This window comes from Castor canadensis, chromosome 4, assembly GCF_047511655.1.
Source record: "Castor canadensis chromosome 4, mCasCan1.hap1v2, whole genome shotgun sequence".
In the NCBI taxonomy this organism is placed as follows: Eukaryota; Metazoa; Chordata; class Mammalia; order Rodentia; family Castoridae; genus Castor; species Castor canadensis.
Genome location: NC_133389.1, coordinates 149,013,321 through 149,035,803, shown reverse-complemented (window position 1 = coordinate 149,035,803; position 22,483 = coordinate 149,013,321). Strand labels below are relative to the sequence as shown.

Here is a 22,483-nt window from a genome sequence, read left to right as displayed (position 1 = left end):
GTATCAAATTTTAGTTCTACTCAGCAGTGCCAGGACTGTCGTTTGCAAGTGCTGGAAACCCAAAGGACACCAACTCGAAGGAAAAGGAGAGTGATGAGTACAGAACAGTTCTTGGCTTCAGCACTCTTGGCACTTTGGGCTGAATAATTCTTTGTAATGAGCATGGGTGGCCACCCTGTGCATTTTAGCAGGGTCGGAGAATTCCTGGACTCTAGGGAAAGAATGCCAAGAGGCTCACTCCTCTCTGGTTGTGATAACTAAAAGGGGCTCAGACATTGCCAAACGTCCCTTGGGAGGCAAAAATGTCTTCCCACTGAAAACCACTGGTTTAGATAACTGAAAAGTACACGTTGACAGGGTCACTTTTGCTGTCAAATAAAAGAAGGGGTTACTCTAAGATAAATGGGGTGTTTGTTCAAGAAAAGGAGGAGTTATTTAAAAAGCTGGATAGGCAAAACCAACAAATATGTACTGAGAATTCACACATTTATTAAACAAATGTTTCTAGAGCAACTTCTAGGCTCCAGTAATACAGTGGGTGAGAAAACAGATCACAGCTAACGTGAGGCATGTCCTCAGTATTCCTTAATGTGACTTTATTTTTTAATATCCTTGTTTATTTTCTTTAGTCTTGTAAATATATGACTAAGCTGTGTAAAATTATTTTCTGGAAACAGGGGACATAGATACATTGTAAATACATATACATTGGAATAAAATAACAGCTTTAGGCAAAAAATCAAGTCAAACCAAGTCACTCGCATTCTGTTCTATGCATTTTAAAAACGTGTTCCTTCTTAATCAGAACAAGCAGTTGTTAAAGTGTCTTCTTGTCTTTAGAAAGACAGCAAACAGATGAAAAAGGTCTTGGGCCTACATCTCCTGCCCTTGTGGTTCTAAGATCATTTTCTAGAAATTCCACTGAAGTCTCTCTCCCTTCTTCCATCATTAATAGTCTGAAAAATATCTGCTAAGGTTGATGAATTGATTAGTACTAATTATGACAGCAATATAAAAATATCAATGACTTAAATAAAACACAACTTTCATTTGATCTCATCTCAATGTCTAGATTTAGCCATGTAGCTCTGGAAGTCTGGTTTAAAATATCAAGGGCCCAGTCTCTTCGACTTGTATTCCAATGTATGAGTCTTCAATAACGCAAATTCCATCAAGGTTCAAAATGACTACTGGAATGCCAACCATTATGTTCCACTCTGAAAAAAAAAAAAAAAAGAGGAAATATGAAGATGAAATCACCATTTTTTTCCTAAATTTTCCCATTTGACCACTTTAACTTTCATCCCATTGACTAGAAATCACTAGTATGGGCCCCCTTAACTGCAAGGAGCTTCTCTGTAGAAAGAAAAGCAAAAATCCTCAACAAAATAATGGCAAACCGAATTCAACAACACATCAAAAAGATTATTCACCACGACCAGGTAGGCTTCATCCCAGGGATGCAGGGGTGGTTCAACATACGAAAATCAATAAACATAATAAACCACATTAACAGAAGCAAAGACAAAAACCACTTGATCATCTCAATAGATGCAGAAAAAGCCTTTGATAAGATCCAACACCATTTCATGATAAAAGCTCTAAGAAAACTAGGAATAGAAGGAAAGTACCTCAACATTAGAAAAGCTATATATGACAAACCTACAGCCAGCATTATACTTAACAGAGAAAAACTGAAACCATTCCCTCTAAAATCAGGAACCAGACAAGGATGCCCACTATCTCCACTCCTATTCAACATAGTACTGGAATTCCTAGCCAGAGCAATTAGGCAAGAAGAAGGAATAAAAGGAATACAAATAGATGAAGAAACTGTCAAAATATCCCTATTTGCAGACGACATGATCCTATCTATACCTTAAAGACCCAAAAAACTCTACTCAGAAGCTTCTAGACATCATCAATAGCTATAGCAAGGTAGCAGAATATAAAATCAACATAGAAAAATCATTAGCATTTCTATACACTAACAATGAGCAAACTGAAAAAGAATGTATGAAAACAATTCCATTTACAATAGCCTCAAAAAAAATCAAATACCTAGGTGTAAACTTAACAAAGATGTGAAAGACCTCTACAAGGAAAATTATACACTTCTGAAGAAAGAGATTGAGGAAGACTGTAGAAAGTGGAGAGATCTCCCATGCTCATGGATTGGTAGAATCAACATAGTAAAAATGTCTATACTCCCAAAAGTAATCTACACGTTTAATGCAATTCCCATTTCATTAAAGAGATCAAAAAATTTACTGTGAAATTTATATGGAAACACAGGAAGCCACAAATAGCCAAGGCAATACTCAGTCGAAAGAACAATGCAGGAGGTATCACAATACCTGACTTCAAACTATATTACAAAGCAATAATGATAAAAACAGCATGGTACCGGCACAAAAACAGACATGAAGACCAGTGGAACAGAATAGACGACCCAGATATGAAGCCACACAACTATAAACAACTTGTCTTTGACAAAGGAGCTAAAAATATATGATGGAGAAATAGCAGCCTCTTCAACAAAAACTGCTGGGAAAACTGGTTAGCAGTCTGCAAAAAACTGAAACTAGATCCATGTTTATTACCCTATATCAATATTAACTCAAAATGGATCAAGCACCTTAATATCAGACCCCAAACTCTTAAGTTGATACAAGAAAGAGTAGGAAATACTCTGGAGTTAGTAGGTACAGGTAAGAACTTTCTCAACGAAACCCCAGCAGCACAGCAACTAAGAGATAGCATAGATAAATGGGACCTCATAAAACTAAAAAGCTTCTGTTCATCAAAAGAAATGGTCTCTAAACTGAAGAGAACACCCACAGAGTGGGAGAAAATATTTGCCAACTACACATCAGACAAAGGACTGATAACCAGAATATATAGGGAACTTAGAAAACTAAATTCTCCCAAAATTAATGAACCAATAAAGAAATGGGCACATGAACTAAACAGAACTTTCTCAAAAGAAGAAATTCAAATGGCCAAAAAACACATGAAAAAATGCTCACCATCTCTAGCAATAAAGGAAATGCAAGTTAAAACCACACTAATATTCTACCTCACCCCTGTTAAAATAGCCATCATTAGCAACACCACGAACAACAGGTGTTGGCGAGGATGCGGGAAAAAAGGAACCCTCTTACACTGTTGGTGGGAATGTAAACTGGTACAACCACTCTGGAAAAAAATTTGGAGGCTACTTAAAAAGCTAGACATTGATCTACCATTTGATCCAGCAATACCACTCTTGGGGATATACCCAAAAGACTGTGACACAGGTTACTCCAGAGGCACCTGCACACCCATGTTTATTGTGGCACTATTCACAATAGCCAAGTTATGGAAACAGCCAAGATGCCCCAGCACTGACGAATGGATTAAGAAAATGTGGTATCTATACACAATGGAATTTTATGCAGCCATGAAGAAGAACGAAATGTTATCATTTGCTGGTAAATGGATGGAATTGGAGAACATCATTCTGAGTGAGGTTAGCCTGGCCCAAAAGACCAAAAATCGTATGTTCTCCCTCATATGTGGACATTAGATCAAGGGCAAAGACAGCAATGGGATTGTCCTTTGAGCACATGATAAAAGTGAGAGCACACAAGGAAGGGGTGAGGATAGGTAAGACACCTAAAAAATTAGTTAGCATTTGTTGCCCTTAATGCAGAGAAACTAAAGCAGATACCTTAAAAGCAATTGAGGCCAATAAGAAAAGGGGACCAGGTGAGATCAAAAAGAATTAACCTAGAAGGTAACACACACGCACAGGAAATTAATGTAAGTCAACTCCCTGTATAGCTATCCTTAACTCAACCAGCAAAAACCGTTGTTCCTTCCTATTATGGCTTATACTCTCTCTACAACAAAATTAGAAATAAGGGCAAAATAGTTTCTGCTGGGTATTGAGGGGGTGGAGGGAGAGGGAGGGGGCGGAGTGGGTGGTAAGGGAGGGGGTGGGAGCAGGGGGGAGAAATGACCCAAGCCTTGTATGCACATGTGAATAATAATAAAAAAAAAAAAGAAAGGAAAAATTGCTATCAGGACACTTAATAACCTCTGCCTTAGTGGACTCATTCCATGTGCTCTAGGATTTACAAAGCTGACCCTGTACCCTAGAGAGGTTAAAAAAAAAAGACAGAGTCATGGATGGTGTGTCTATTAGGAGTCACTTAGGAAAAGAGAACCATTCTATTTTTTGGGGGGAAAAGGATTAACATAAGAATTCAGGATTACAGTAACATGGCAAGAGCAAAAAGGATGGTCAGGAAGAAAGCCTCGGAAGTTTGGAAAATGATGACTAAAGACCTCATCTGAAGGCCCATTTGAGTAGTTCTCAAAAGTTACCAGAGGGCTTTAAGAAAGTTATCACTAACTATCTCATTTTATATGGCCAAATAGATATTCTCAGGAATCCTGGACTTCATGTTTGTCAGTGTGACATATCATAATCTCCTAAAAATAAACGACACTCCCCATTTCCATCTTCTAAATCTTATTTACACTCATTTCATTGACAAACTGACCTAAAACAATTGGAGGAGATTCTGGGAAATGTCAACTTAAAGGATATGGTTATAGTAATTCTTGCACAAGTTTGCTGGCAAGAGCATTTAAAAATAACTTAAATCCTAAAACCCAGCGATCTTCCTTCCCACTTTCTCATCTTAATTATATCTTACATCCTTTTCCAAAGATAATTGCAGGCCATTACTTCCCTGTTAATTTAAAGGGAATGTAATTTTTTGAAATGGGGAAAGTAACAAGGAAGTTTATATGGCAAAAATTGCAAGAAAGAGTATGAGACCATGGAGTGGGGGAAGATGTTAAAGAATAGAATGAGCTTTTCTTTGGTGGCCATCTATGTACTGAGAGCCTGAAAACCCATTCCTAGACAGGTAACGTATATGAAAGAATGAGAACAGGCAGGGATGGTGGGAACTGGTGGCCCATGCATAATTACTAGTGATACCCAGATTAAGGCGATTGTTGCCATGTCATGTCAGGATTGTGTGTGTAGAAATTCTGTTGAATACTGTAGTTGTGAGTCCTACTTAGACTACAGTTAAGCAGCTGTCAAACTGTGAGTTTAGACTTAGTCCAGAAAATGGTATCCACTGTTTTCTAAATGCTATAGCATATAGGAATATTTCTTTAAATTGTTCTAGTCTAAAACTACTTCTCAAATTTTCATCCAAACATCTGGGAATATAAATCAGTCTTGAGCCTAAATTCAATCCAACATTTACCCTTTGGGAATTTTTAAAACAAAGTGATTTTCTAAATGCAATTCAACAGGTAAGGAAAATGGGATTGGTGTTAGCAACGGTGTCCCACAGCTACGTGTAGAGAATTCTGACTCTGCAGTTGCTTCCTGGCGCTGCTCTCAAGGTTGCTTCATGTATCTGTCCCCAGATTTTCTTCACACATGGGAATCCTGCTTAACTCCATTGCATATTTGTGGGTATTGCTCCTGAAGCTAAATCCAACAGGTGTGGCTCTTCACTGTGAACCGGGTAATGAAAATATGTTTGTTATTTAATCATGGTTTATAACCTATTAAATTTAATGTCCCATGCCTCATAAACCTTGTGGTGTTCTTTTGTCACTGGTTGTTGCTGTTGTTCTAAGTGCACATTTGACATACTGTGTGTGCTCATTTCTCTAGCTAAGATGTGCTATTCCAGTTACCATGCACACCCGAATTTCATTGTTAGGCCACACTTGAATTGTGTAGGCAAAGATTTAACGCAAAGAGATTTGAATCTTTGACTTCTAGTGCATGACTTTTCATAACTCAGCAAAAAATAATCTTAATTCACCTGATGAGATCCATTGACTACAAAATTTTGTTTGCTATGTTCTCTTTTCAGATTATTGGTTCTAGAGAGAAAACGTTGCAATCAATCACAATGACACAGGTGAGATGCTGGGCCACTCTCTTTACAATGTGCCATTGCACAAACAAGTATTTGTGAGAAAACATTAGAAAAATATTTAAAATCATAAAGGAAATTTAACTCTTAAATTCATCTGTTATTTCTTTCTTAAGGTTTTGATTGCCAAAGGAATGAATGATGAAGTGACTCAGCCAATTAGAAACTGAATTTTTGGACAATGAGCTCTCCAGAGCCCCTAAAATTGCTATATGAAATTCAGTAGCAGTGGATTTTGATTCATATAAAATAACTATTTTATGTGATTTATTTTAATAGAAATCCAAAGACTAGGATAAGGACACCTGGATTAAGAAAATATTTCCATTTTCTGAGAACTCAAAGTTATGTAATTACCATGAGATTTGCTTTCAGTTTTAATTTCTTCATGGGTCATTCCAAGTACCCAGTTCAGGCTTCCTTTTGTCTGACTTGTCACCTTTAAAAATAATTTACTGCTGTCCATGAATCCATGCAAATTTTGAATTGTTTTGAAATCACATTTAAAAATGGAAAGCTTGGATAAAGACTACCTTTAAGGAGGCTTATAACTATAGTTTGGTGGCTCACACCTGTAATCCTAGCTACTCAGGAGGCAGAGATCAGGAGGATCATGACTTGAAGCCAGTTTGGGCAAATAATTCTTGAGACCCTAGCTCAAAAAACCGATCACAAAAAGGGGCGGGGTGGAGTGGCTGAAGGTTTAGGTCCTGAATTCAAGTCCCGGTATCACAAAAAAACCACCAAAATAACTGGATTCCACAATCTTAGTGTCGCTAACTGGTCAGTACAGTCTGAGGGTCAGTCTACTGCTCTTTCTAGGCAAACTGTCCTTTCTAAAATGCACAGAAAATAGCTACACAATAAACATCCACTGGAAGTGAGATGTGGAAAGTGCATGCACCTAAGAGAAATAGCATGGCTTTGCAACCAGAAAGGCGCAGTTAAAAGTCCCAAGTGTGCTTTTGGGCAAGATCCCTGAGACACTTGCACCTCATTATCCTCATCTGTAGAGTGAAGATTATAGTAGCTAGTTTTCAGGAATTTTTACACTTTAGATCACAGGATCAGCATAAAACATTGTAAAGCTCAGTGAATATTAATGATTATTATTATTCATCTTTATGATGGGCAGTTAGTGTACACAGTATCCCATCCTCCTTAGCCAATGACATTTTGATGAAACAAAAATGTCTGTGTCTTGAATGCTAGCTGAAATTCACTAAGAAACAAAATACAATGAAAAGGCATATGCTGGCTTTGGATAATCAACCTCAGACATTGGTTTATATTAGAATAGTGCTCTGGGAGGTACAAACAGAGAGAGAAAGGTAAGTTCTGGGGCGCATTTTGGCCTTGCATCTGCATTGAAAACAACAGGCAATTGTGGTGATATCTGGTGTGCACGTGATGTGGTGGCTCTTCCTGCAGTGAGCAGACTGAGGCTAGCAAATGACGCTCAGATGTTTGCAATTTGGGGTCACATTTGAACTGGTGACTCAGGGGGCAAGTGTTCTATAGCACACCAGTTCTTTTAGTCAGATCCTGAGTCACAACTTTATTTGCTTAAATAGAGAGAAGTTGTCCCATGGGAACCAGTTTAAATGAATAAATACAGTGTTCCATACAGCAAGGTCTATATTAGCTAACATGGTTAGGGGGTTTTCTGGCTGGTCCAAGTAATTGCAACAATTACTGATTTTCAAAGAAATAAGAGTGTCAATATATTTATCATTAAATGAAACTGGAGAGAAATCAGTTGTTCTTAGATTCCCAAGGCCTCTCAGGGCCTTTCAGGACCACACTGACAAGCCATCAATGATCCTCCAGATGCATGGGAGAACAGGAGCAAGAATATCTAGTTCATGAGCTCCAGATAAACCACCTTTCACTAAATTTTAACTTGACATTGGGATGTACAGTCCTAACAAACAACAACACTAATCATAAAAAAACAAATGGCTAGGCTAAAGAAATGGATGTATGTGTCTTTTGCTCTGTTATGGCTGGCTCTTACTAAATGACAATATTTTTATGTCCCCTTATTTAATCTTCAGAACAACTATGAAAGTAAGTATTATTAAAGCCACACTGCTGAGACTCAACTATTGCCTATGTCAAGTGCACAGTAGGCACCTAATGAATAGCAGTAAACATGTGCCAAAAGAAATCATTCTCTTCCCCTGAAACTCCCACCTTCCTCCAATCAGGGATGATAGTTTAGAATTCATCATTGTGCTTGTCTCTTTCTTCTTTCCTAACCAAGTACATGACTTTCTCCATGACTTGCCTGAGACCTCTACCTGTCTAAGAAGGTTGGAAGAAAGAAAGATAGATTTGTTTCAGAATAGGGCAAAAGACAGGAAAATTACCTAGCTTCTGGGATTTAAGATATCACAGAGCAAGACAATAGCTTTGAAACCAAGGGTGTCTTAATACAGGATTTTATAAACCCATTTACCTTTTGAGACCCCCTAGAAAAGATTTGTGATCTTAGGTGCAGGAATAGGAAAAATACCTACTCTTATACAGAGGGATGATACAAGGGAAAAAAATAAAACATCTGCCTCCCACTAAATAGTGTTTGTAGAAGAGGAGAAAGAGAGGAGAGAGAAAGTCATCAAATACCTGTTGTGATTTCTCTCTCCTTTGACCCTGTGGGTCAGATGTGGTATCACACGGGCAGAACCTGGAGAGTCAAGAACATATAGTATACTCCCTGATATGGAAGACTTGAGGAAGGTCCATGTCAAGGGGGAAAGTCCACCTAAGAAGAAGACAGAGTGGGATGATCAGACATGCCAGTTGGTGACTGGGTGAGGGACTGCTCGGTCTTAGGAGTCAAGCAAGATAGATGAGGGCTTAAGGTGTGGGCCCAGTGATTGCTGATGGGAAGCTGGCTCAGCACATGTGCTGTGAGTAAAAGAATGGCTCACGAACTCACCAAATGCAGATGTGACCCCCAAAGGCCAGTAGGGAAATCAGCACACCATTCACCTATCTGGCTTTCACCTAGGGAAAGCATCTGGAGTTAGAAGAGGCTAATTGAGAGACTGAGCTTTTTTATCCAACCTAAAGAACTGTTCATATACTTGGAAATTCCCAAGTAGTACTAAGCTTGGAAGTAATGGCTTTGTCCTTGAGTCCAATAGATGTGGACCCAAAAGGTCCACCATTTTACTTACTTTAAAGAAAGTATTTATATTTCCTTCCTCTTCCATATGTTAGTATGACACTATTACACTTGTAGCCCATCTGTAACAATTGTTTTTAAAACAAATGCTCAATATTTTATGAACTTGCTATTACAGACTCTATGACCTTTTTATTAGGTAGCTCCTCCTTCCCAGGTAATACTACCTCATTTCCAGTTCATGGGTGTCCCACAGAGAGTCATCTTACACATGCTTACAAAGTCTCATCAGGAACAAATCCACACACTGTGCCATTTATCATCCCTAGACATTTGCTTCCTGACCCTCATTGAGTATTAGTTCTACCTAAGGAACTTGAAAAAATAGTGCCCATGCTGGAGCATTGATATTCTGAGTTAACTGGGCTTGGGTGAGGTTGTAGGTGTGAATATATGATCAGAGCCACATAGTAATTTTTATGTGCAGTGCAAGTTGAAAACCACCGCCTTAGTATATTGTGCTGAAGAGTCCAAGAAAAAGTGTGCAAAAGTCCCTAGTATTGCTGGTAGGGCTGACATGTGACCCACCAATATGTCTGCCCTAGGCACTGCTCCTACTTCTGCCAAATAATGCTCCTTCTCCTGGCATGGCCACTTCAGACTGGCCACTCTGTTCCCTGAAATAGTGTTGTCCATGTGCCAGTGTCCTTGAGGGGTCCAGATGGTGCTTCACCTCTCCACCAAGAGATTCAGCCAGAATTCAAACTAATGATACTGATTTTATCACTTGTGGTCTCTATAGAAAGAAAAAGCAGCAATAATTCAAGAGAAATAAAGCCTCAAATAGAGACTTTCAGTCAGTAGGAAGATTAGAAACTTACCAGATAGGAGAGAACCACAACCACAGTGATAGCTTCCCACACTAAGTCTGCATCTGAAAAGAATACACTACTACTGGAACTCAACTAGAAGACTATCAGACCATTCTGGTATCTAGTGGGAGAACACTCATTCAACAAACTGCATTTCATAGGTATGAAGCTCTGAGCTTGGAGCTAAAAATGATAAATAAGACACAACTTCCCACCTTTTGGAAACCCATGCTTGTTGATTTGCTTGCTTTTTCCAATTTTATTTACAATGTTTAAATTATTTAGTGAATACTGTACATTTGAAGTATTTTTATCTATTTGTATAATAGCATATAATAGTATACAATTGTACTTATTCCCCAATTAGATTCAAAGTTGTTCTTTTACTTAAAAATATTCCTCAAAATAAGGGCATTATGATATATCCTGGTGAACTATAGTATATATGGAAGTAAGTTTTCACAAAAACAAATGGATGTTCCTAGCAGTACTATATTGCTTGGTCCCATACTCCTGGAAGTCCTCAAGCTGGTAACATGATTTAGCTCAGATTTTAGGAATCCAATTTACAAACTATTTACTCTTTTATTGAAGTAACTTAACTTTTCTCTTATAAAATAAAGAATTCTGAGGTGAAAGAATTGAAGTATGTGGTAATTTAGAAAAGCCAACACATAAAAGTATTATAATAAATCTTACTTTCTGATGGAGAAGAGTCTGAGATAATTTAAGGAGTCATTCAAAAAAGTAGAGTGTAGAGATCTGTGGCCTTTTAAATCTCCAAGATCACTGTACCTATCTCATGACAAGTCATGAAAACCATCCCCACTCTGCATGTGAAAGAACCTATAATGAGAACACTAGTTAACCATGTCTTTATAATAGAAGCTATACAGATATGGAACTGCAAAAACAGCATGGGTGGGGTGCCCAGTGATAGGTTTTACAAGATGCCACATGTATTGGAAACTTGGTAATAAAAGTACATAAAATTTTAATCTTCAACTTTTCCTTTAAGAAGGGTGATAAAGCAAATAGGGAAGTGATATGAAAATATATTTTTAATAGTGCCAGGAGAGCAATGAAGCTTAAGTTCAGGTTAGTTTTTTCAAAAATGTTTTGAAACTGAAAACAAATAGGAATGTCTTGACCATAGTTGCTCACTATTTGTCTGTCCTTCTGAATACACAGTCCATTGCTAAGACTGCTAATTGATCATGTACAATTCCATTGACACCTTATTTCGAACTTCTATTTATGTCTGTAAAAATGTCTAGATTCCTAAATAATCAGGTATCCTTATTTTTTAGTGTTGTTTGGTTAATTTTATTTAATGGTGATATTTATAGTGGGAGTTCACAAGATGATCAAAAAGTTGAGGCAACATTTTAAGGAAATTTTTATTTCATTAATATCATAAGAAGAGTTAGTCATCATTAAAATATTATAGCTAATAAGCCCTTAATTAGACTTATGATACATGTTTTTGATGTTGAGGCTGATAGTGAAGAATCTGTTTTCATACTAGCAGAGTGACATTGTATCAAACAATGTACCATTCACAAAAAGAATCAGAAGAGAGCCAAACTTGTAACTATGCGTTACCTGTGAGTAATCTTCCTGGTGTATTTGCATACTACTAATACTAATACACAGTAAGCATTCATTCAGTACAAGTTGAATTATGTAAAGTGGTCTGGATAGAACATGCTAACTGGCTCTGCTTAGCCATAGCAAGCTCCACACTGGTAGTAGGTAATGTACTGGTATGCTAACCTGTCCTTGGAGGCATCTGTGCTGCCCCTTACAGCCAGACTGTAAAGCTTCAGATAGCTAAATAACAACAGCCACACAGGATGACCACAGTCCAAGCTCTGAAGACTATGAAGGGGATTCCAATATTTAGAAAAACCAGAAGTCAATCTCTCTTCTTCTAGCCTGCCTGATTTTGTTCCCTAATCCACAGTAACAGTTAAGAAAAAGCAACAGCAGAAAGAACTTAGTTCTATTATTCTATGAGTCTTCTTTGAAATCTAAAATGATAAAAATTAAGTGTTTGATCTAAGCTCAACTCACACATCATATACATCACACTGTCATGACACTGTGAGAAAATTAAAACCCATAAGAGGGTGGTTAGAGGTATGATATCAGGTAGAAAAAGTAGTCTTTCTATCTCCCTTTCAAGTTAATTCATTTCCTGAATAATTTGTGATTTGCTTGTCTCAAAACAATATATGTCATGCTCTTCTCATTCATCTAGTATGGTGAAATATCTTCTCTTTTCTGTTCTCTTCTGTTCTCTTCTCTTCTCATCTTTCTTTCCTCACTCTCACTCTTGGTCATTATTATGCATAGAATTGCATATCCAACATAAAAAGTACTATGCATGTTTATGAGAAGTCCTAGCATTGTAAATTTAGAAAGTAACTTGAGAATCTAAAGGGGAGATAAGAGTACCATTCCAATCTTGTTTTCAATGGGAAACATGGGAAATCAGGAGCTGGCTTTCTATACTTTCCCTTCTTCTCTTTGTCCGTAGCATCATTTCTAGAGTGGTAGAGAGAAAAATTTTACTGAGCATAATATCTTGTGTCTGAGAATAAGAAATGTGCACATATTTTGTAAAACTGTAAAGGAATCTTAATTCAGAACCTGAGGAGGGAAAATGGAAAGTTCATACTACTTGGTTAGTCACAAAAGCCAAGAGATCATAGCACTAATCATAAATCCATTCTGGTTGGATCAGAAGCTTCCAAGGGTACCTTTGTTGCACTAATTATTTCCCTGTGCATACTTAGGTGTGTTTCTTTGTTCCTGTGTTTGTTTAAGAGCATAGGCCTCAGTCATATCCTGTGATCAATCATTGCTATAGCTCATAATAGCCATAATGGAAAATTTGGTTTATGAAATGGGCCTTGACTCTGATTAGCAATAAGGTGAGCAAAGCTACCTTTGAGCCCAGAAATGCTGTGTACCAGTATATCACAAACCAAACTCTCCTTATTATCTGGAGACTAAAAATAGGACACAATCAAATGTTTTTACTAGTTTTGGCAAAAAACATTGGAATTTGTTTGCCTGTAAACCTAGATGGTGGAAGAGCATCTCTAGTGTTTGAGGGCTATGCTATCATAACCCTCAATTCAATGGGCATCATCAAGATTTTAAGTTGAGAGAAAGTTTGTGAAAGTCAGAAACACCAAATCCTAATGACTTTTAGAAGTAAGCAAACAACAGTTATTGCACATGATAGCTTGGGATAGCAAAGAATTTGAGAGATTCCTGAGCAGTTCATGTCATAGATGCTAGGAGGTTGATTTCCTGAGCTCATTTAAATCCCCATAAGTTTATGATCAGAGAGCAGTGTCCTGTTCTTATGTTATTCACTCAATGCAGCACCAGTTTTGGAAAACTTGAGGTGTGTAAGGGACTCTGTTCATGGTGGCGGCTTCAGAGAAAACTGAGGGAAGATATTGCCACATTCCAGAAACACAATTCTTGGTAATTCATGGCTCAGATATTGTTAACTAGCACCACACATTCAAAGTATGTCAATTTTGATTTAAAAAATGAGGCAGAGGAGGAGACAGGTACATTTGCTACAGTGAAATAAAAAGGTGCCAACATTAGGGGTAGTCACTTCCTCCATCAGGCTTATAATCCTCACATCATGTAATAAGCCTTCCTTTGTTTCCACAGTCTACCCCTCCTCCACTGTTGACTTTTGGAAAGCACAGGGATGAACATTGTTCTCTCTATTGCTGGTTCCCCTACATTACCTTTTTATCTCTTTTAAAGTATGTTCTATTTTACATTGAGAGCAAAGATGCTAAAGGAGTAAGAACAGTGATATGAAAAGCTTTTAAGGAATGAAATTTTTTAAAAAATGTATTGGTAGCAATGACTGAACTACTTTACCTTGACAAAACTCCCAAACAAAAAACTCGTGGCTATGATTTTTTAAAGTAGTTAGTTCTCTGTTCAATAAACAGAATTGATGGAGGCCTAAAAACAGAGGAAAGTTGGCTTGTGTTTTTCAGTAACGGAGGCCTGTGCCAGACAACTGAGACCACTGCACTACAGAGCATCCATGTGAAGCCAGGGATCCTCACTCCAGGCCCAGCCTTGCACACTGGGATTGGCCATAATAAATGCTTTACCCTCAGAGTAAAGGAACTTTATCTGTCTTCTCATTAATTATTCAAATTATTTGCATAGTTCAAGAATTGTTCTTTAGAAGTATAAATCAACATTCTCAGGCTGCTATTGCAATAAGGGTCCCATGTTCTACCAAATTAAGCATCAAGGGTAGGAATGGAGAATGACACAGGTGGAATGAAGAATCACTGCACTCAAGTTGCCCTAGACCAATCTCAAAGAGGCAATTAGATAGTGTGTGACTTTTCACTAGGAAAATATTTTAAATTATTAGGAAGAAATAGGCTATTAAAATATAATGATACTTACTCTTTTGAATATATAATCAGAAGTCATTACATTAAATTCATAATACCATTCTAGAAAATGTTAATTGATGTAGGAACAATGAGCTTCCATTGCTCTATAACAATTCACAATCCAGAGTACAAATAGTAAATCCTTGCACTTTACTGGGATGTAGAAAAGAGTAAAAAAAAGTTAACGAATATACTTAGAATTTTTCTTTTTATATGGTATTGTTTGATATCACACCTAATCTAATTTTACTTTTCTCATACTAAACATTGCATTACACATTCTTAGCAGAAGTTAAATGCCATTTCCATATAGATTAACTCCAATGCACAAGTTCCACATAGTAAAAAATGTAGTTAGTGATTCATATACAGTGAACACGCAACAAAGTAAAGACATGTCACTTAAATAGTGGTAAGCACCCCAATTTTGGATTCTGGAGACCACATCCATTGAAAGAGTATGCCAACTTCCACAAGAGAAAGCTCAAAATTATCAGAACAAAATTACTTTTAATTCACCTTAATTAAAATCTACATATTTAAACATATATATATGTACTTTTCTAAGATAATTTTTAAAAAGAGAGAGAAAAAGAAGGAAGAAAAGAAAAAGGAAAAGGAAAGGAAGGAACTTTCATGAAATGTCTAATATTAGGTTTTTTTAATCCTCATGGCGATCTGTGGTGGTGGTGGTGGTTTTATTACCCCTGCTTTTATAGAAGAACTAGAGTGTCTCAGAGAGACTAAAAAATTTGGCTCAGGATGATAAGGTAAGTGGCAGGATGAAGACTCATTCTCTAGAGAGTCTATCAAACTTCAATCCTCTATTTCTAAATGCTCGTAGATCATCACAACATAAGAAGAAAGGTTTTTGGTTTTGTTCATAAGTTCCTTTGTTCGGTGGGAGGATGTAAAGTTAGGGAGTGATACACCTGGCTTCAATGCCTAGAGGCTGAAATTTATCAGTTTCTGTTTATAATCTATCCCTGGAGTACTCAGAGATCTGGAGAGGGAAAGATATAGAGTTTTTCTTATACTTCTAGTAATTAGAATAATACCTTCAACTTGTCTCACTCACTTAATATTAGGAATTAATTTAAATTGTTTAACATCTATGTAAAGACTCTGAGTTTCAAACTAAATATAATCTTTAATAACTAATATCAGAAAAACTGTATCTTACTTCAAAGCAGTTTTCTTTCTTTAAAATTGGTATCCACAATGGTTTTTATTGGTTTAGTGGGAAGACTGCCACCCATCACTGAATCCACAATCTCTTTTCATATACTACCTATATGATTTTTAAAATCAGTACCATATAGAAGTTAAAGTTATACATACACATACAAAATAGTTGCTTTCTCTTTGCACGTTTCACATGTGACATGCTTTTAGACCCTATCAGATACACGGTAAATGCATAGATTTAGATTTTCATATGTTTGGTCAAAAAATGTCCACTTTGTATAGGATTAGATTTATCCACAGCAAAGAAGTCCTACATGTTCATTTAATGCTCTGTTCCACGGCTTATGAGGTCTTGCAGGTAATGTCAAACATATTTTTTCTTTGCTCTCTTCCTCCTGTCTCTGTTCCCACTTCACATTTCTCTTACAAATTGAGGACATGGAAAGCAGAATTTTTTAAAGTGATTTTTGTATCTTTTATAATTACTTCACTTTCCTTGTGAACATGGGGCTTATTGTCTAAAAAGTCTGTATTGTTAAGTTAATGACAATATGAAAAGAGTGTGCTCAGACCAGACTGTGTCCTTCAGCCACTGATTATCCAGTCAAAGGGAAACTTTATTTTCCAGTTTAATTCTAATTAGTAAAAAGTCTTGAATCATGTGGTTTTCTCTGAAGTATGTGCACCCCTTTCTTGTTCTGAGCTACCCACTTTTTCTTCTGTTCAGGACAGCCCCGCTCGGAGAATCAACTGGAAAACAGCATATTTACTTCTTCTATTGAATGTTTTGTTTGTTTGTCTGTTTTTAGTTTCTGAAACACATCACTCTCTAGGGGGGTGAAAGTGTACCCTAATTTCTCTCATTCAGGTTAGCTGATCTGCCAAATTAAGATTTAAGTTCTACTTCCTTAACCCAGGATCACAAAGAGGAGACAAATAGGTTTCAGGTGGAATGTCTTCCTATTTACTTGGTTTCATATGTACTATCTTTCTATTGGGATGGCTAGAAAAATATCATAAAGTTCAAAAAATTCTATTGGGGGAGCATTATAAATACCATCAGACTTCCAAAGTCTTTTAATACAAGATTCACAGTAGTTATAATGAGACATAGCCTTTAAGCTTAAATAAAGACCAAAATCTATACCATTTCTTCACCATAATTAGTTTCAATATATGTTTATACTTGATATCTGGCGCTATAGTATATAATAGTAATATATTACTGATATGTAGGATATAAAAGTATTGATTACTCAGTTTCATCTTAACAGACAGTTTAGCTCTATACATATTGCAAATAAAAGACAATGTTAAATTTATTCCTATGAAAAATTTTGTAGCCACAAACTAACTTTAGTAAAATCCCTATTGATAGTGACATTAGCTACAAAGGTTACTTATGCCATAACTTCCTAAAAATTCCCAAACTACTCACATACCTTGCAATTATAGTTTCCCACCAACATTTCAAAGTGGAAGGGAGCAATAATGTGTTCATACAGACTTGCTGGAAGCCAAGATTTAAAAACTGATCAGACACAAATTATTCCAAAGTAAAGAGCTATTTTCATTTGGAAAGATGAGATATTTACTGTGGAAAGAAATATGAAATATAAATGTAATATGGTTGAAAAAACATTTCGGAGTTGAATTTTTAAATGTGAGTCAGCTAAATAAATGTGTGGGCCGGACTATTTAAGTACTTAAATAATCTCAGCATCTCTTACATACCTAGGTTTATCATGTAGTCAAAAGGACAACAGAGAGTCCAAAACAGAAATACATAAATATGCTCAATTAGCATATTTGGTCCTTACTTGGTGATTTTTTTCCCCATGTATTTAGTCCCTAAGGTCATGCCCATGCCTTCACACCTATGATTTTACAAAATGTCATTAAGCAGTCAACACCATCTCACTACCATCCTCTTTCTGGTCCTATGATATCTATATCTACAATTATGAACAGTGTACTCACCACCCTCTGGCATCTCAGTCCTCCTGTGTCAGGTCTCTGATGATAAGTAGAAAACCAGTGAATGTTTAAGTGTATAATTCTTACCTATGAAAAATGATTAAGATACCTCCAAAAAAGGAAAGAAAAAGAAGGAAGTATAAAAGTACTAATACAAAAATCAGAAAGGAAATTTATCTCTTTGAAAGAATATGCTCTCTCAGTATTCTCAAGATACCATTCACCTAACATTAGATGATGTTCTTTAGGTTTTGTCCGAGGGTTTTATTTTCTTTGTTCTTTTCCTTTCGCCTTTGTTCTCGATTTACTGCCCTTTTACAGCACAAGAGTTTAGCTTGCAATTTTTTTAGCTCCTCCAGTATACATTTACTTTTACTACCAATATTCTTCCCATCACTTGTGTCAACTTTGGCTTCTGCCCCCATAAGCTGGTCCTGTTTGTGGGACTTGTGGTGTGGGGGCAATTGAGGGATCCAACATGTGGGAAGCAAGGGGGCCAGTTTTCTTCTGGTTTGAGCGTAGGGCTAGAGATCAGAAAATTTACATGTTTAAACTCAATTCCACCAGCTAAATAATTTGTCCAAATACAGTTTTAAGCTTTATACAAATATTCTTTTCTTCTCTTCATCATCGGTAGCTGTAAATGTTCTGCTAATATACCGTAATAGGGGCATCACAATGATTTATTGAACTAAATTCAGCCAGCTTCTTAATGTCTCCTAAATTCCACCTGGGGACTAAGGTTACTGTGAAGAGTGTCTTAGGATAGTGGGGGGGAGGGATGGTCATCATTGATTTCAATTATTCTCATTAAAATTATGTAAATGTAACTCTGGGGCATTGCTTTTCCAGTGGGATTTGTGCTATAACAATAGGTTGTTTAATCTTGGTTAAATCTAGTCCTGGTAACCGTATTAGCTAAGAAGACTATTTAAACAAATTGTCTCACTCCTCATAAGGCTTCATAATCAGGCTAGGCTTGAAATAAAAAGAAAACATGCCCCTTTTGTTTCTTTGACCTACGTCTAGGAAGAAAATCTGATGGAAATATTAATGACTGAATATTTCTGAACCTAATCCATAGGCAGTGTTTGGAGAACAAATTGAGATGTCCATTGTTTAAGTAGTGAACAAAAATAGGAACTTTTAAATTATGAATTGGGTTAACATCTGTCAGGCAAACTGTTTGCTTAGCCTTATTTTAACATTTCACTTCCCTTCCTACCCCCTCAGTCTCACACATCTGGGAATGTGGTGAGAGCACCACAGAAGCAATTATAAAGCCAGAATCCAGTTAAGGGCCCTGAATTTTCCATTTTTAACTTGTGCTGCAGTATAAGGATGTCCCAAGAGTGTCCTGGGTAGACTCCACAGGAAGAAATACCCTGATTTAAAATACCAATAAAGCCAAAATTGCAACAAAACAAAAGAGAGACTTTGAAAAGGCCAATTGTCACAAACAAAACTATACAGAGTTCATTTAAAACAACTTATTTAAGGCACTAAAATATTCTCACTCAAAGCATAGCATACCATCTATTAAAAGCAAATATTTTAGAAATAAAAGTTACAAAGTTTTAGTGGGGCCTGGTTCAAACAGGTGGGATTAGAGATGACCAAGGGCAAAGATTTGTTGTGAACTGGCTCTGAGTTTCTATCCCAGGTCAGCCACTTTCTGGAGTTTCCTGGGAGCAGACCACATTGAGTTTTTAAGGCTCAGTGCCTTCCTATGAAAAATGGGTATATGAAAAGTTACGATTACTAATGAAAATGGCATCAAAGGAACACTTAACAAATCCCAATAGCAAAACTGTCATAATGATTTTTATGATGAGATGGGAAGCGAAGTGATTTGACAAAGAGCATATGAAGGGGCCATTGACTAAAGATGAGAATATTATCTGTTTTGGTCTGGAACAGGTATGGTTCTTTTAAGTTCATCGGCTGAGGGGAAGTATTCTAATAAGGCCCAATAGCAGTCCATATTTTCTCAAAGATCTCACCCAAATGGTGTTATGGTGTTTAAGAATTACAAGCAAAGAGGTAAATCACTGATATCTTACACAGGTAAAGCACCAGGCATTCTTCTTTTGTTATTCCAGTTTTATTTTCTATAAAACTCCTACACAGTGTCAGTAAAATCTTTTGAAAAAGTGCTTTGGCACTCACCTATTTAAAAGTGTTCAAAAAGTTCCCAGTGTTGTCAGCAGGAATCCAAAAGCACACATCAAAGTCCTCTGGAATTGTCTTCAGCACTCCAGCCTCATTCAGACCATAGTGCCTGCCCCATCCTGCCTCCATGCTGGCAAGGTCTCTGAGACTGTCTTGTCTTCTTTGTTTCTATACCTTGACATACCATTTTCTTCTCTTTAAACACTACCTGCACCCCTCAAACAGGTTAATAAGACCCAGTCTCACCACATTCTTCCTTAGGGAAGAATTTCCTCTCCTTACTCCCAAACCACTCCACCTGTTTGGGGATACTTAGGTATGTATTCCCTATCTCTGCAAAGCTTCCCTGCTTGCGTTATGTTGTTTATGTGATCCTTTACCCCACATCCCCCACCCATTAGATGGTAAGTCTTCTGGGTCAAGAATAATGTCTTTCTCGTCACTGATAATATAGTCTCAAGACAAATTACTTATAAGAATGAACTGGTATGATGAAGCTCTTCAAAACCTGACTTTTATATACTAAACTGAATGTTCACAGTTTCTCCTTTTTCCTTGAATTAATACCAACTTGTTCTCCAACAGTAAGACTTCTTGAGCTCAAGGGCTTAAAAGTGTAAATTGAGAGCAATCCTAAGTGTTATGTTACCTGCACTAACTACCAAAAGATTTGGCAGAAATATAATTTAGGTTATTTAATCCTTCATCCAAGGAGAACCCCAAATAAGGCTCTCATGCCTGTGTTTGAAGAATAACATCAATTTGTTGTTATCCCAATGTTAGGAGTTTTAGCTTGCCGATTGCATGAAATAACATGTGGCATGTATTAAGACCAGTTGATGTTTTATTCATCATAAAGTTCACCACTGGCACTTGATAAATGTTAAATAATAATAATAATGGGCCTAATTCAATACAAGTTTGTGCTAAATGGAAAGGTGAACTCTTGGTATCTCCACAAGCATGTGTAATGTACCCTCACTGTTCCTGACTTGCAGATTCCTCCATGTGATAACTAGAGGAACTTCACAGCAGAAATACAGTTTCATTCACTTCCCCCAATTTCTTCCTAAACATACATAATCATCAATATAACAAATTTGGCTGCTGTTCAGTTGCACTATAAAGTTCTTAATTTCCAAATAATATTTTAAATTTTATTTTTTGCACAACTTTGAGTTATTATTTTCATCTTTAAAAATGGTGTTGTAAGTATGTATATTTGCCTATTCCTTGGGATCTTTTAAGAAAAATAAAATGCCTTGAAATACAAATATGTGGATACCTAAACCGAATGTGTCAAGAAGGTGATTCAAAGAAAAGATAAGCTGAGATAGCCTTTATTCTGTTGAGAGGGCAACTGAATACTGAGCGAGAACGGTTTATTGCCATTGACCTGAATCTTATATGCCTCTCATTTTGTCTGCTGTACAATACATCTCTTCATGTAGTGAATTCTGTGTGTAGAAGAAATGCATTCAGTTCATAGGAATATAAAACTATGTCCAATTGTATTCTATAATGAGAAAATAACCATAAGTATGATGTCAGTCAAGGCATTCAATTATTACTCCCTTTCCTTTGAAGTAAAATGATATTTTGATTGTCCAATTGAAAATACAGTAGCTTATCTGTTCAGAATAAATTTGTAACCTATCAGAAAACCATTCATTGCCTGGGAAATCTCATTTTCCCCCAATTATGCCACTCAATGTGTTTAATCATTAACCTAAAAAGAAGAAATTCCGTTAAAGAAAAAAGGAATCATAAGTCTTCATTGCTATTGCTAAATTCTCTCTTGATTAGTGTAAGTAAGCATCAAATATCAAAGAAAACTGAGTAGGTTTTTTCCCCTGAAGAATAAAAGCTTCTCTGCAAACTAGTGTCAAACACCAAATATTTATTTATAGATAGTAGAAAAGGTTCCCCCACCACAAATAAGGAGCAAATTGAAGTTTGCCATTTAAAGACATAACCTTGATTTTTAAATTTTCTTTTCTTTTTTTTTGTGGTGGTGGTGGTGCTGAGGTTTGAACTCAGGGCCTCATGCTTGCTAGGCAGGTGCTCTACCATTTGAGCCACTCTATCAGCCCTTCCTCTGATTTTTGATATAACTTTTTGATTTCTTAATTGTGGTTCTTTCAATGTGGAGTAATGTAATTTTGAAATCACTGAAATGTATTTTTACTGAGTTTCTTGGTATTCACCTATAAATAACAATAATATATTCAAAGTCCAGATAAATGAATCAGACATATTTCTTAATTTTACTTTTGTGTTACACATGATTTAAAATTGAAAATGAAAATATTGTATCCATTTAAAATAGTTTTTAAATGTATTTAAAAAACATTACTACTGCATTACTACTAGTAATTAAGACAAAAATAAGATTTTAAGATACCTTGTCATAATACAGGAGGTATAGGATTAGATAGAAAACCCAAAACCTGAAAGCATTTGATGTCCCCACTCCAGAGGAACTAATACAGAAACCTTAAAGTGACAGAGGTCAACAGGAGAAAGGGATCAGAAGCAGTGTAAAGATCAGTTAGAGATGAATCAACCTGGGTTGTAACACATTCGTACATGGAAGCAATGCTAGGAATCTCTGTATAGCTGTCCTTAATTCAACTAGCAAAAACACTATGTCTTTCTTATTATTGCTTATGTCTACTCTTCAAGGGAACTGGAGAAAAGCGCAGAACAGGTTCTGCCCGG

General features: G+C 36.5%; 1 long non-coding RNA gene across 1 annotated transcript; it reads right to left on the bottom strand.

Moving 5' to 3' along the window:
* Positions 1-469: 469 nt before the first annotated feature.
* LOC141422388 (uncharacterized) lies at positions 470-17,876 on the bottom strand. The gene is made up of 3 exons (XR_012446930.1): positions 17,594-17,876; positions 8,589-8,727; positions 470-1,217 (listed from the first exon to the last, which is right to left on the bottom strand). It is a non-coding gene; the product is annotated as an uncharacterized lncRNA (long non-coding RNA).
* Between the last annotated feature and the right edge of the window lie 4,607 nt (positions 17,877-22,483).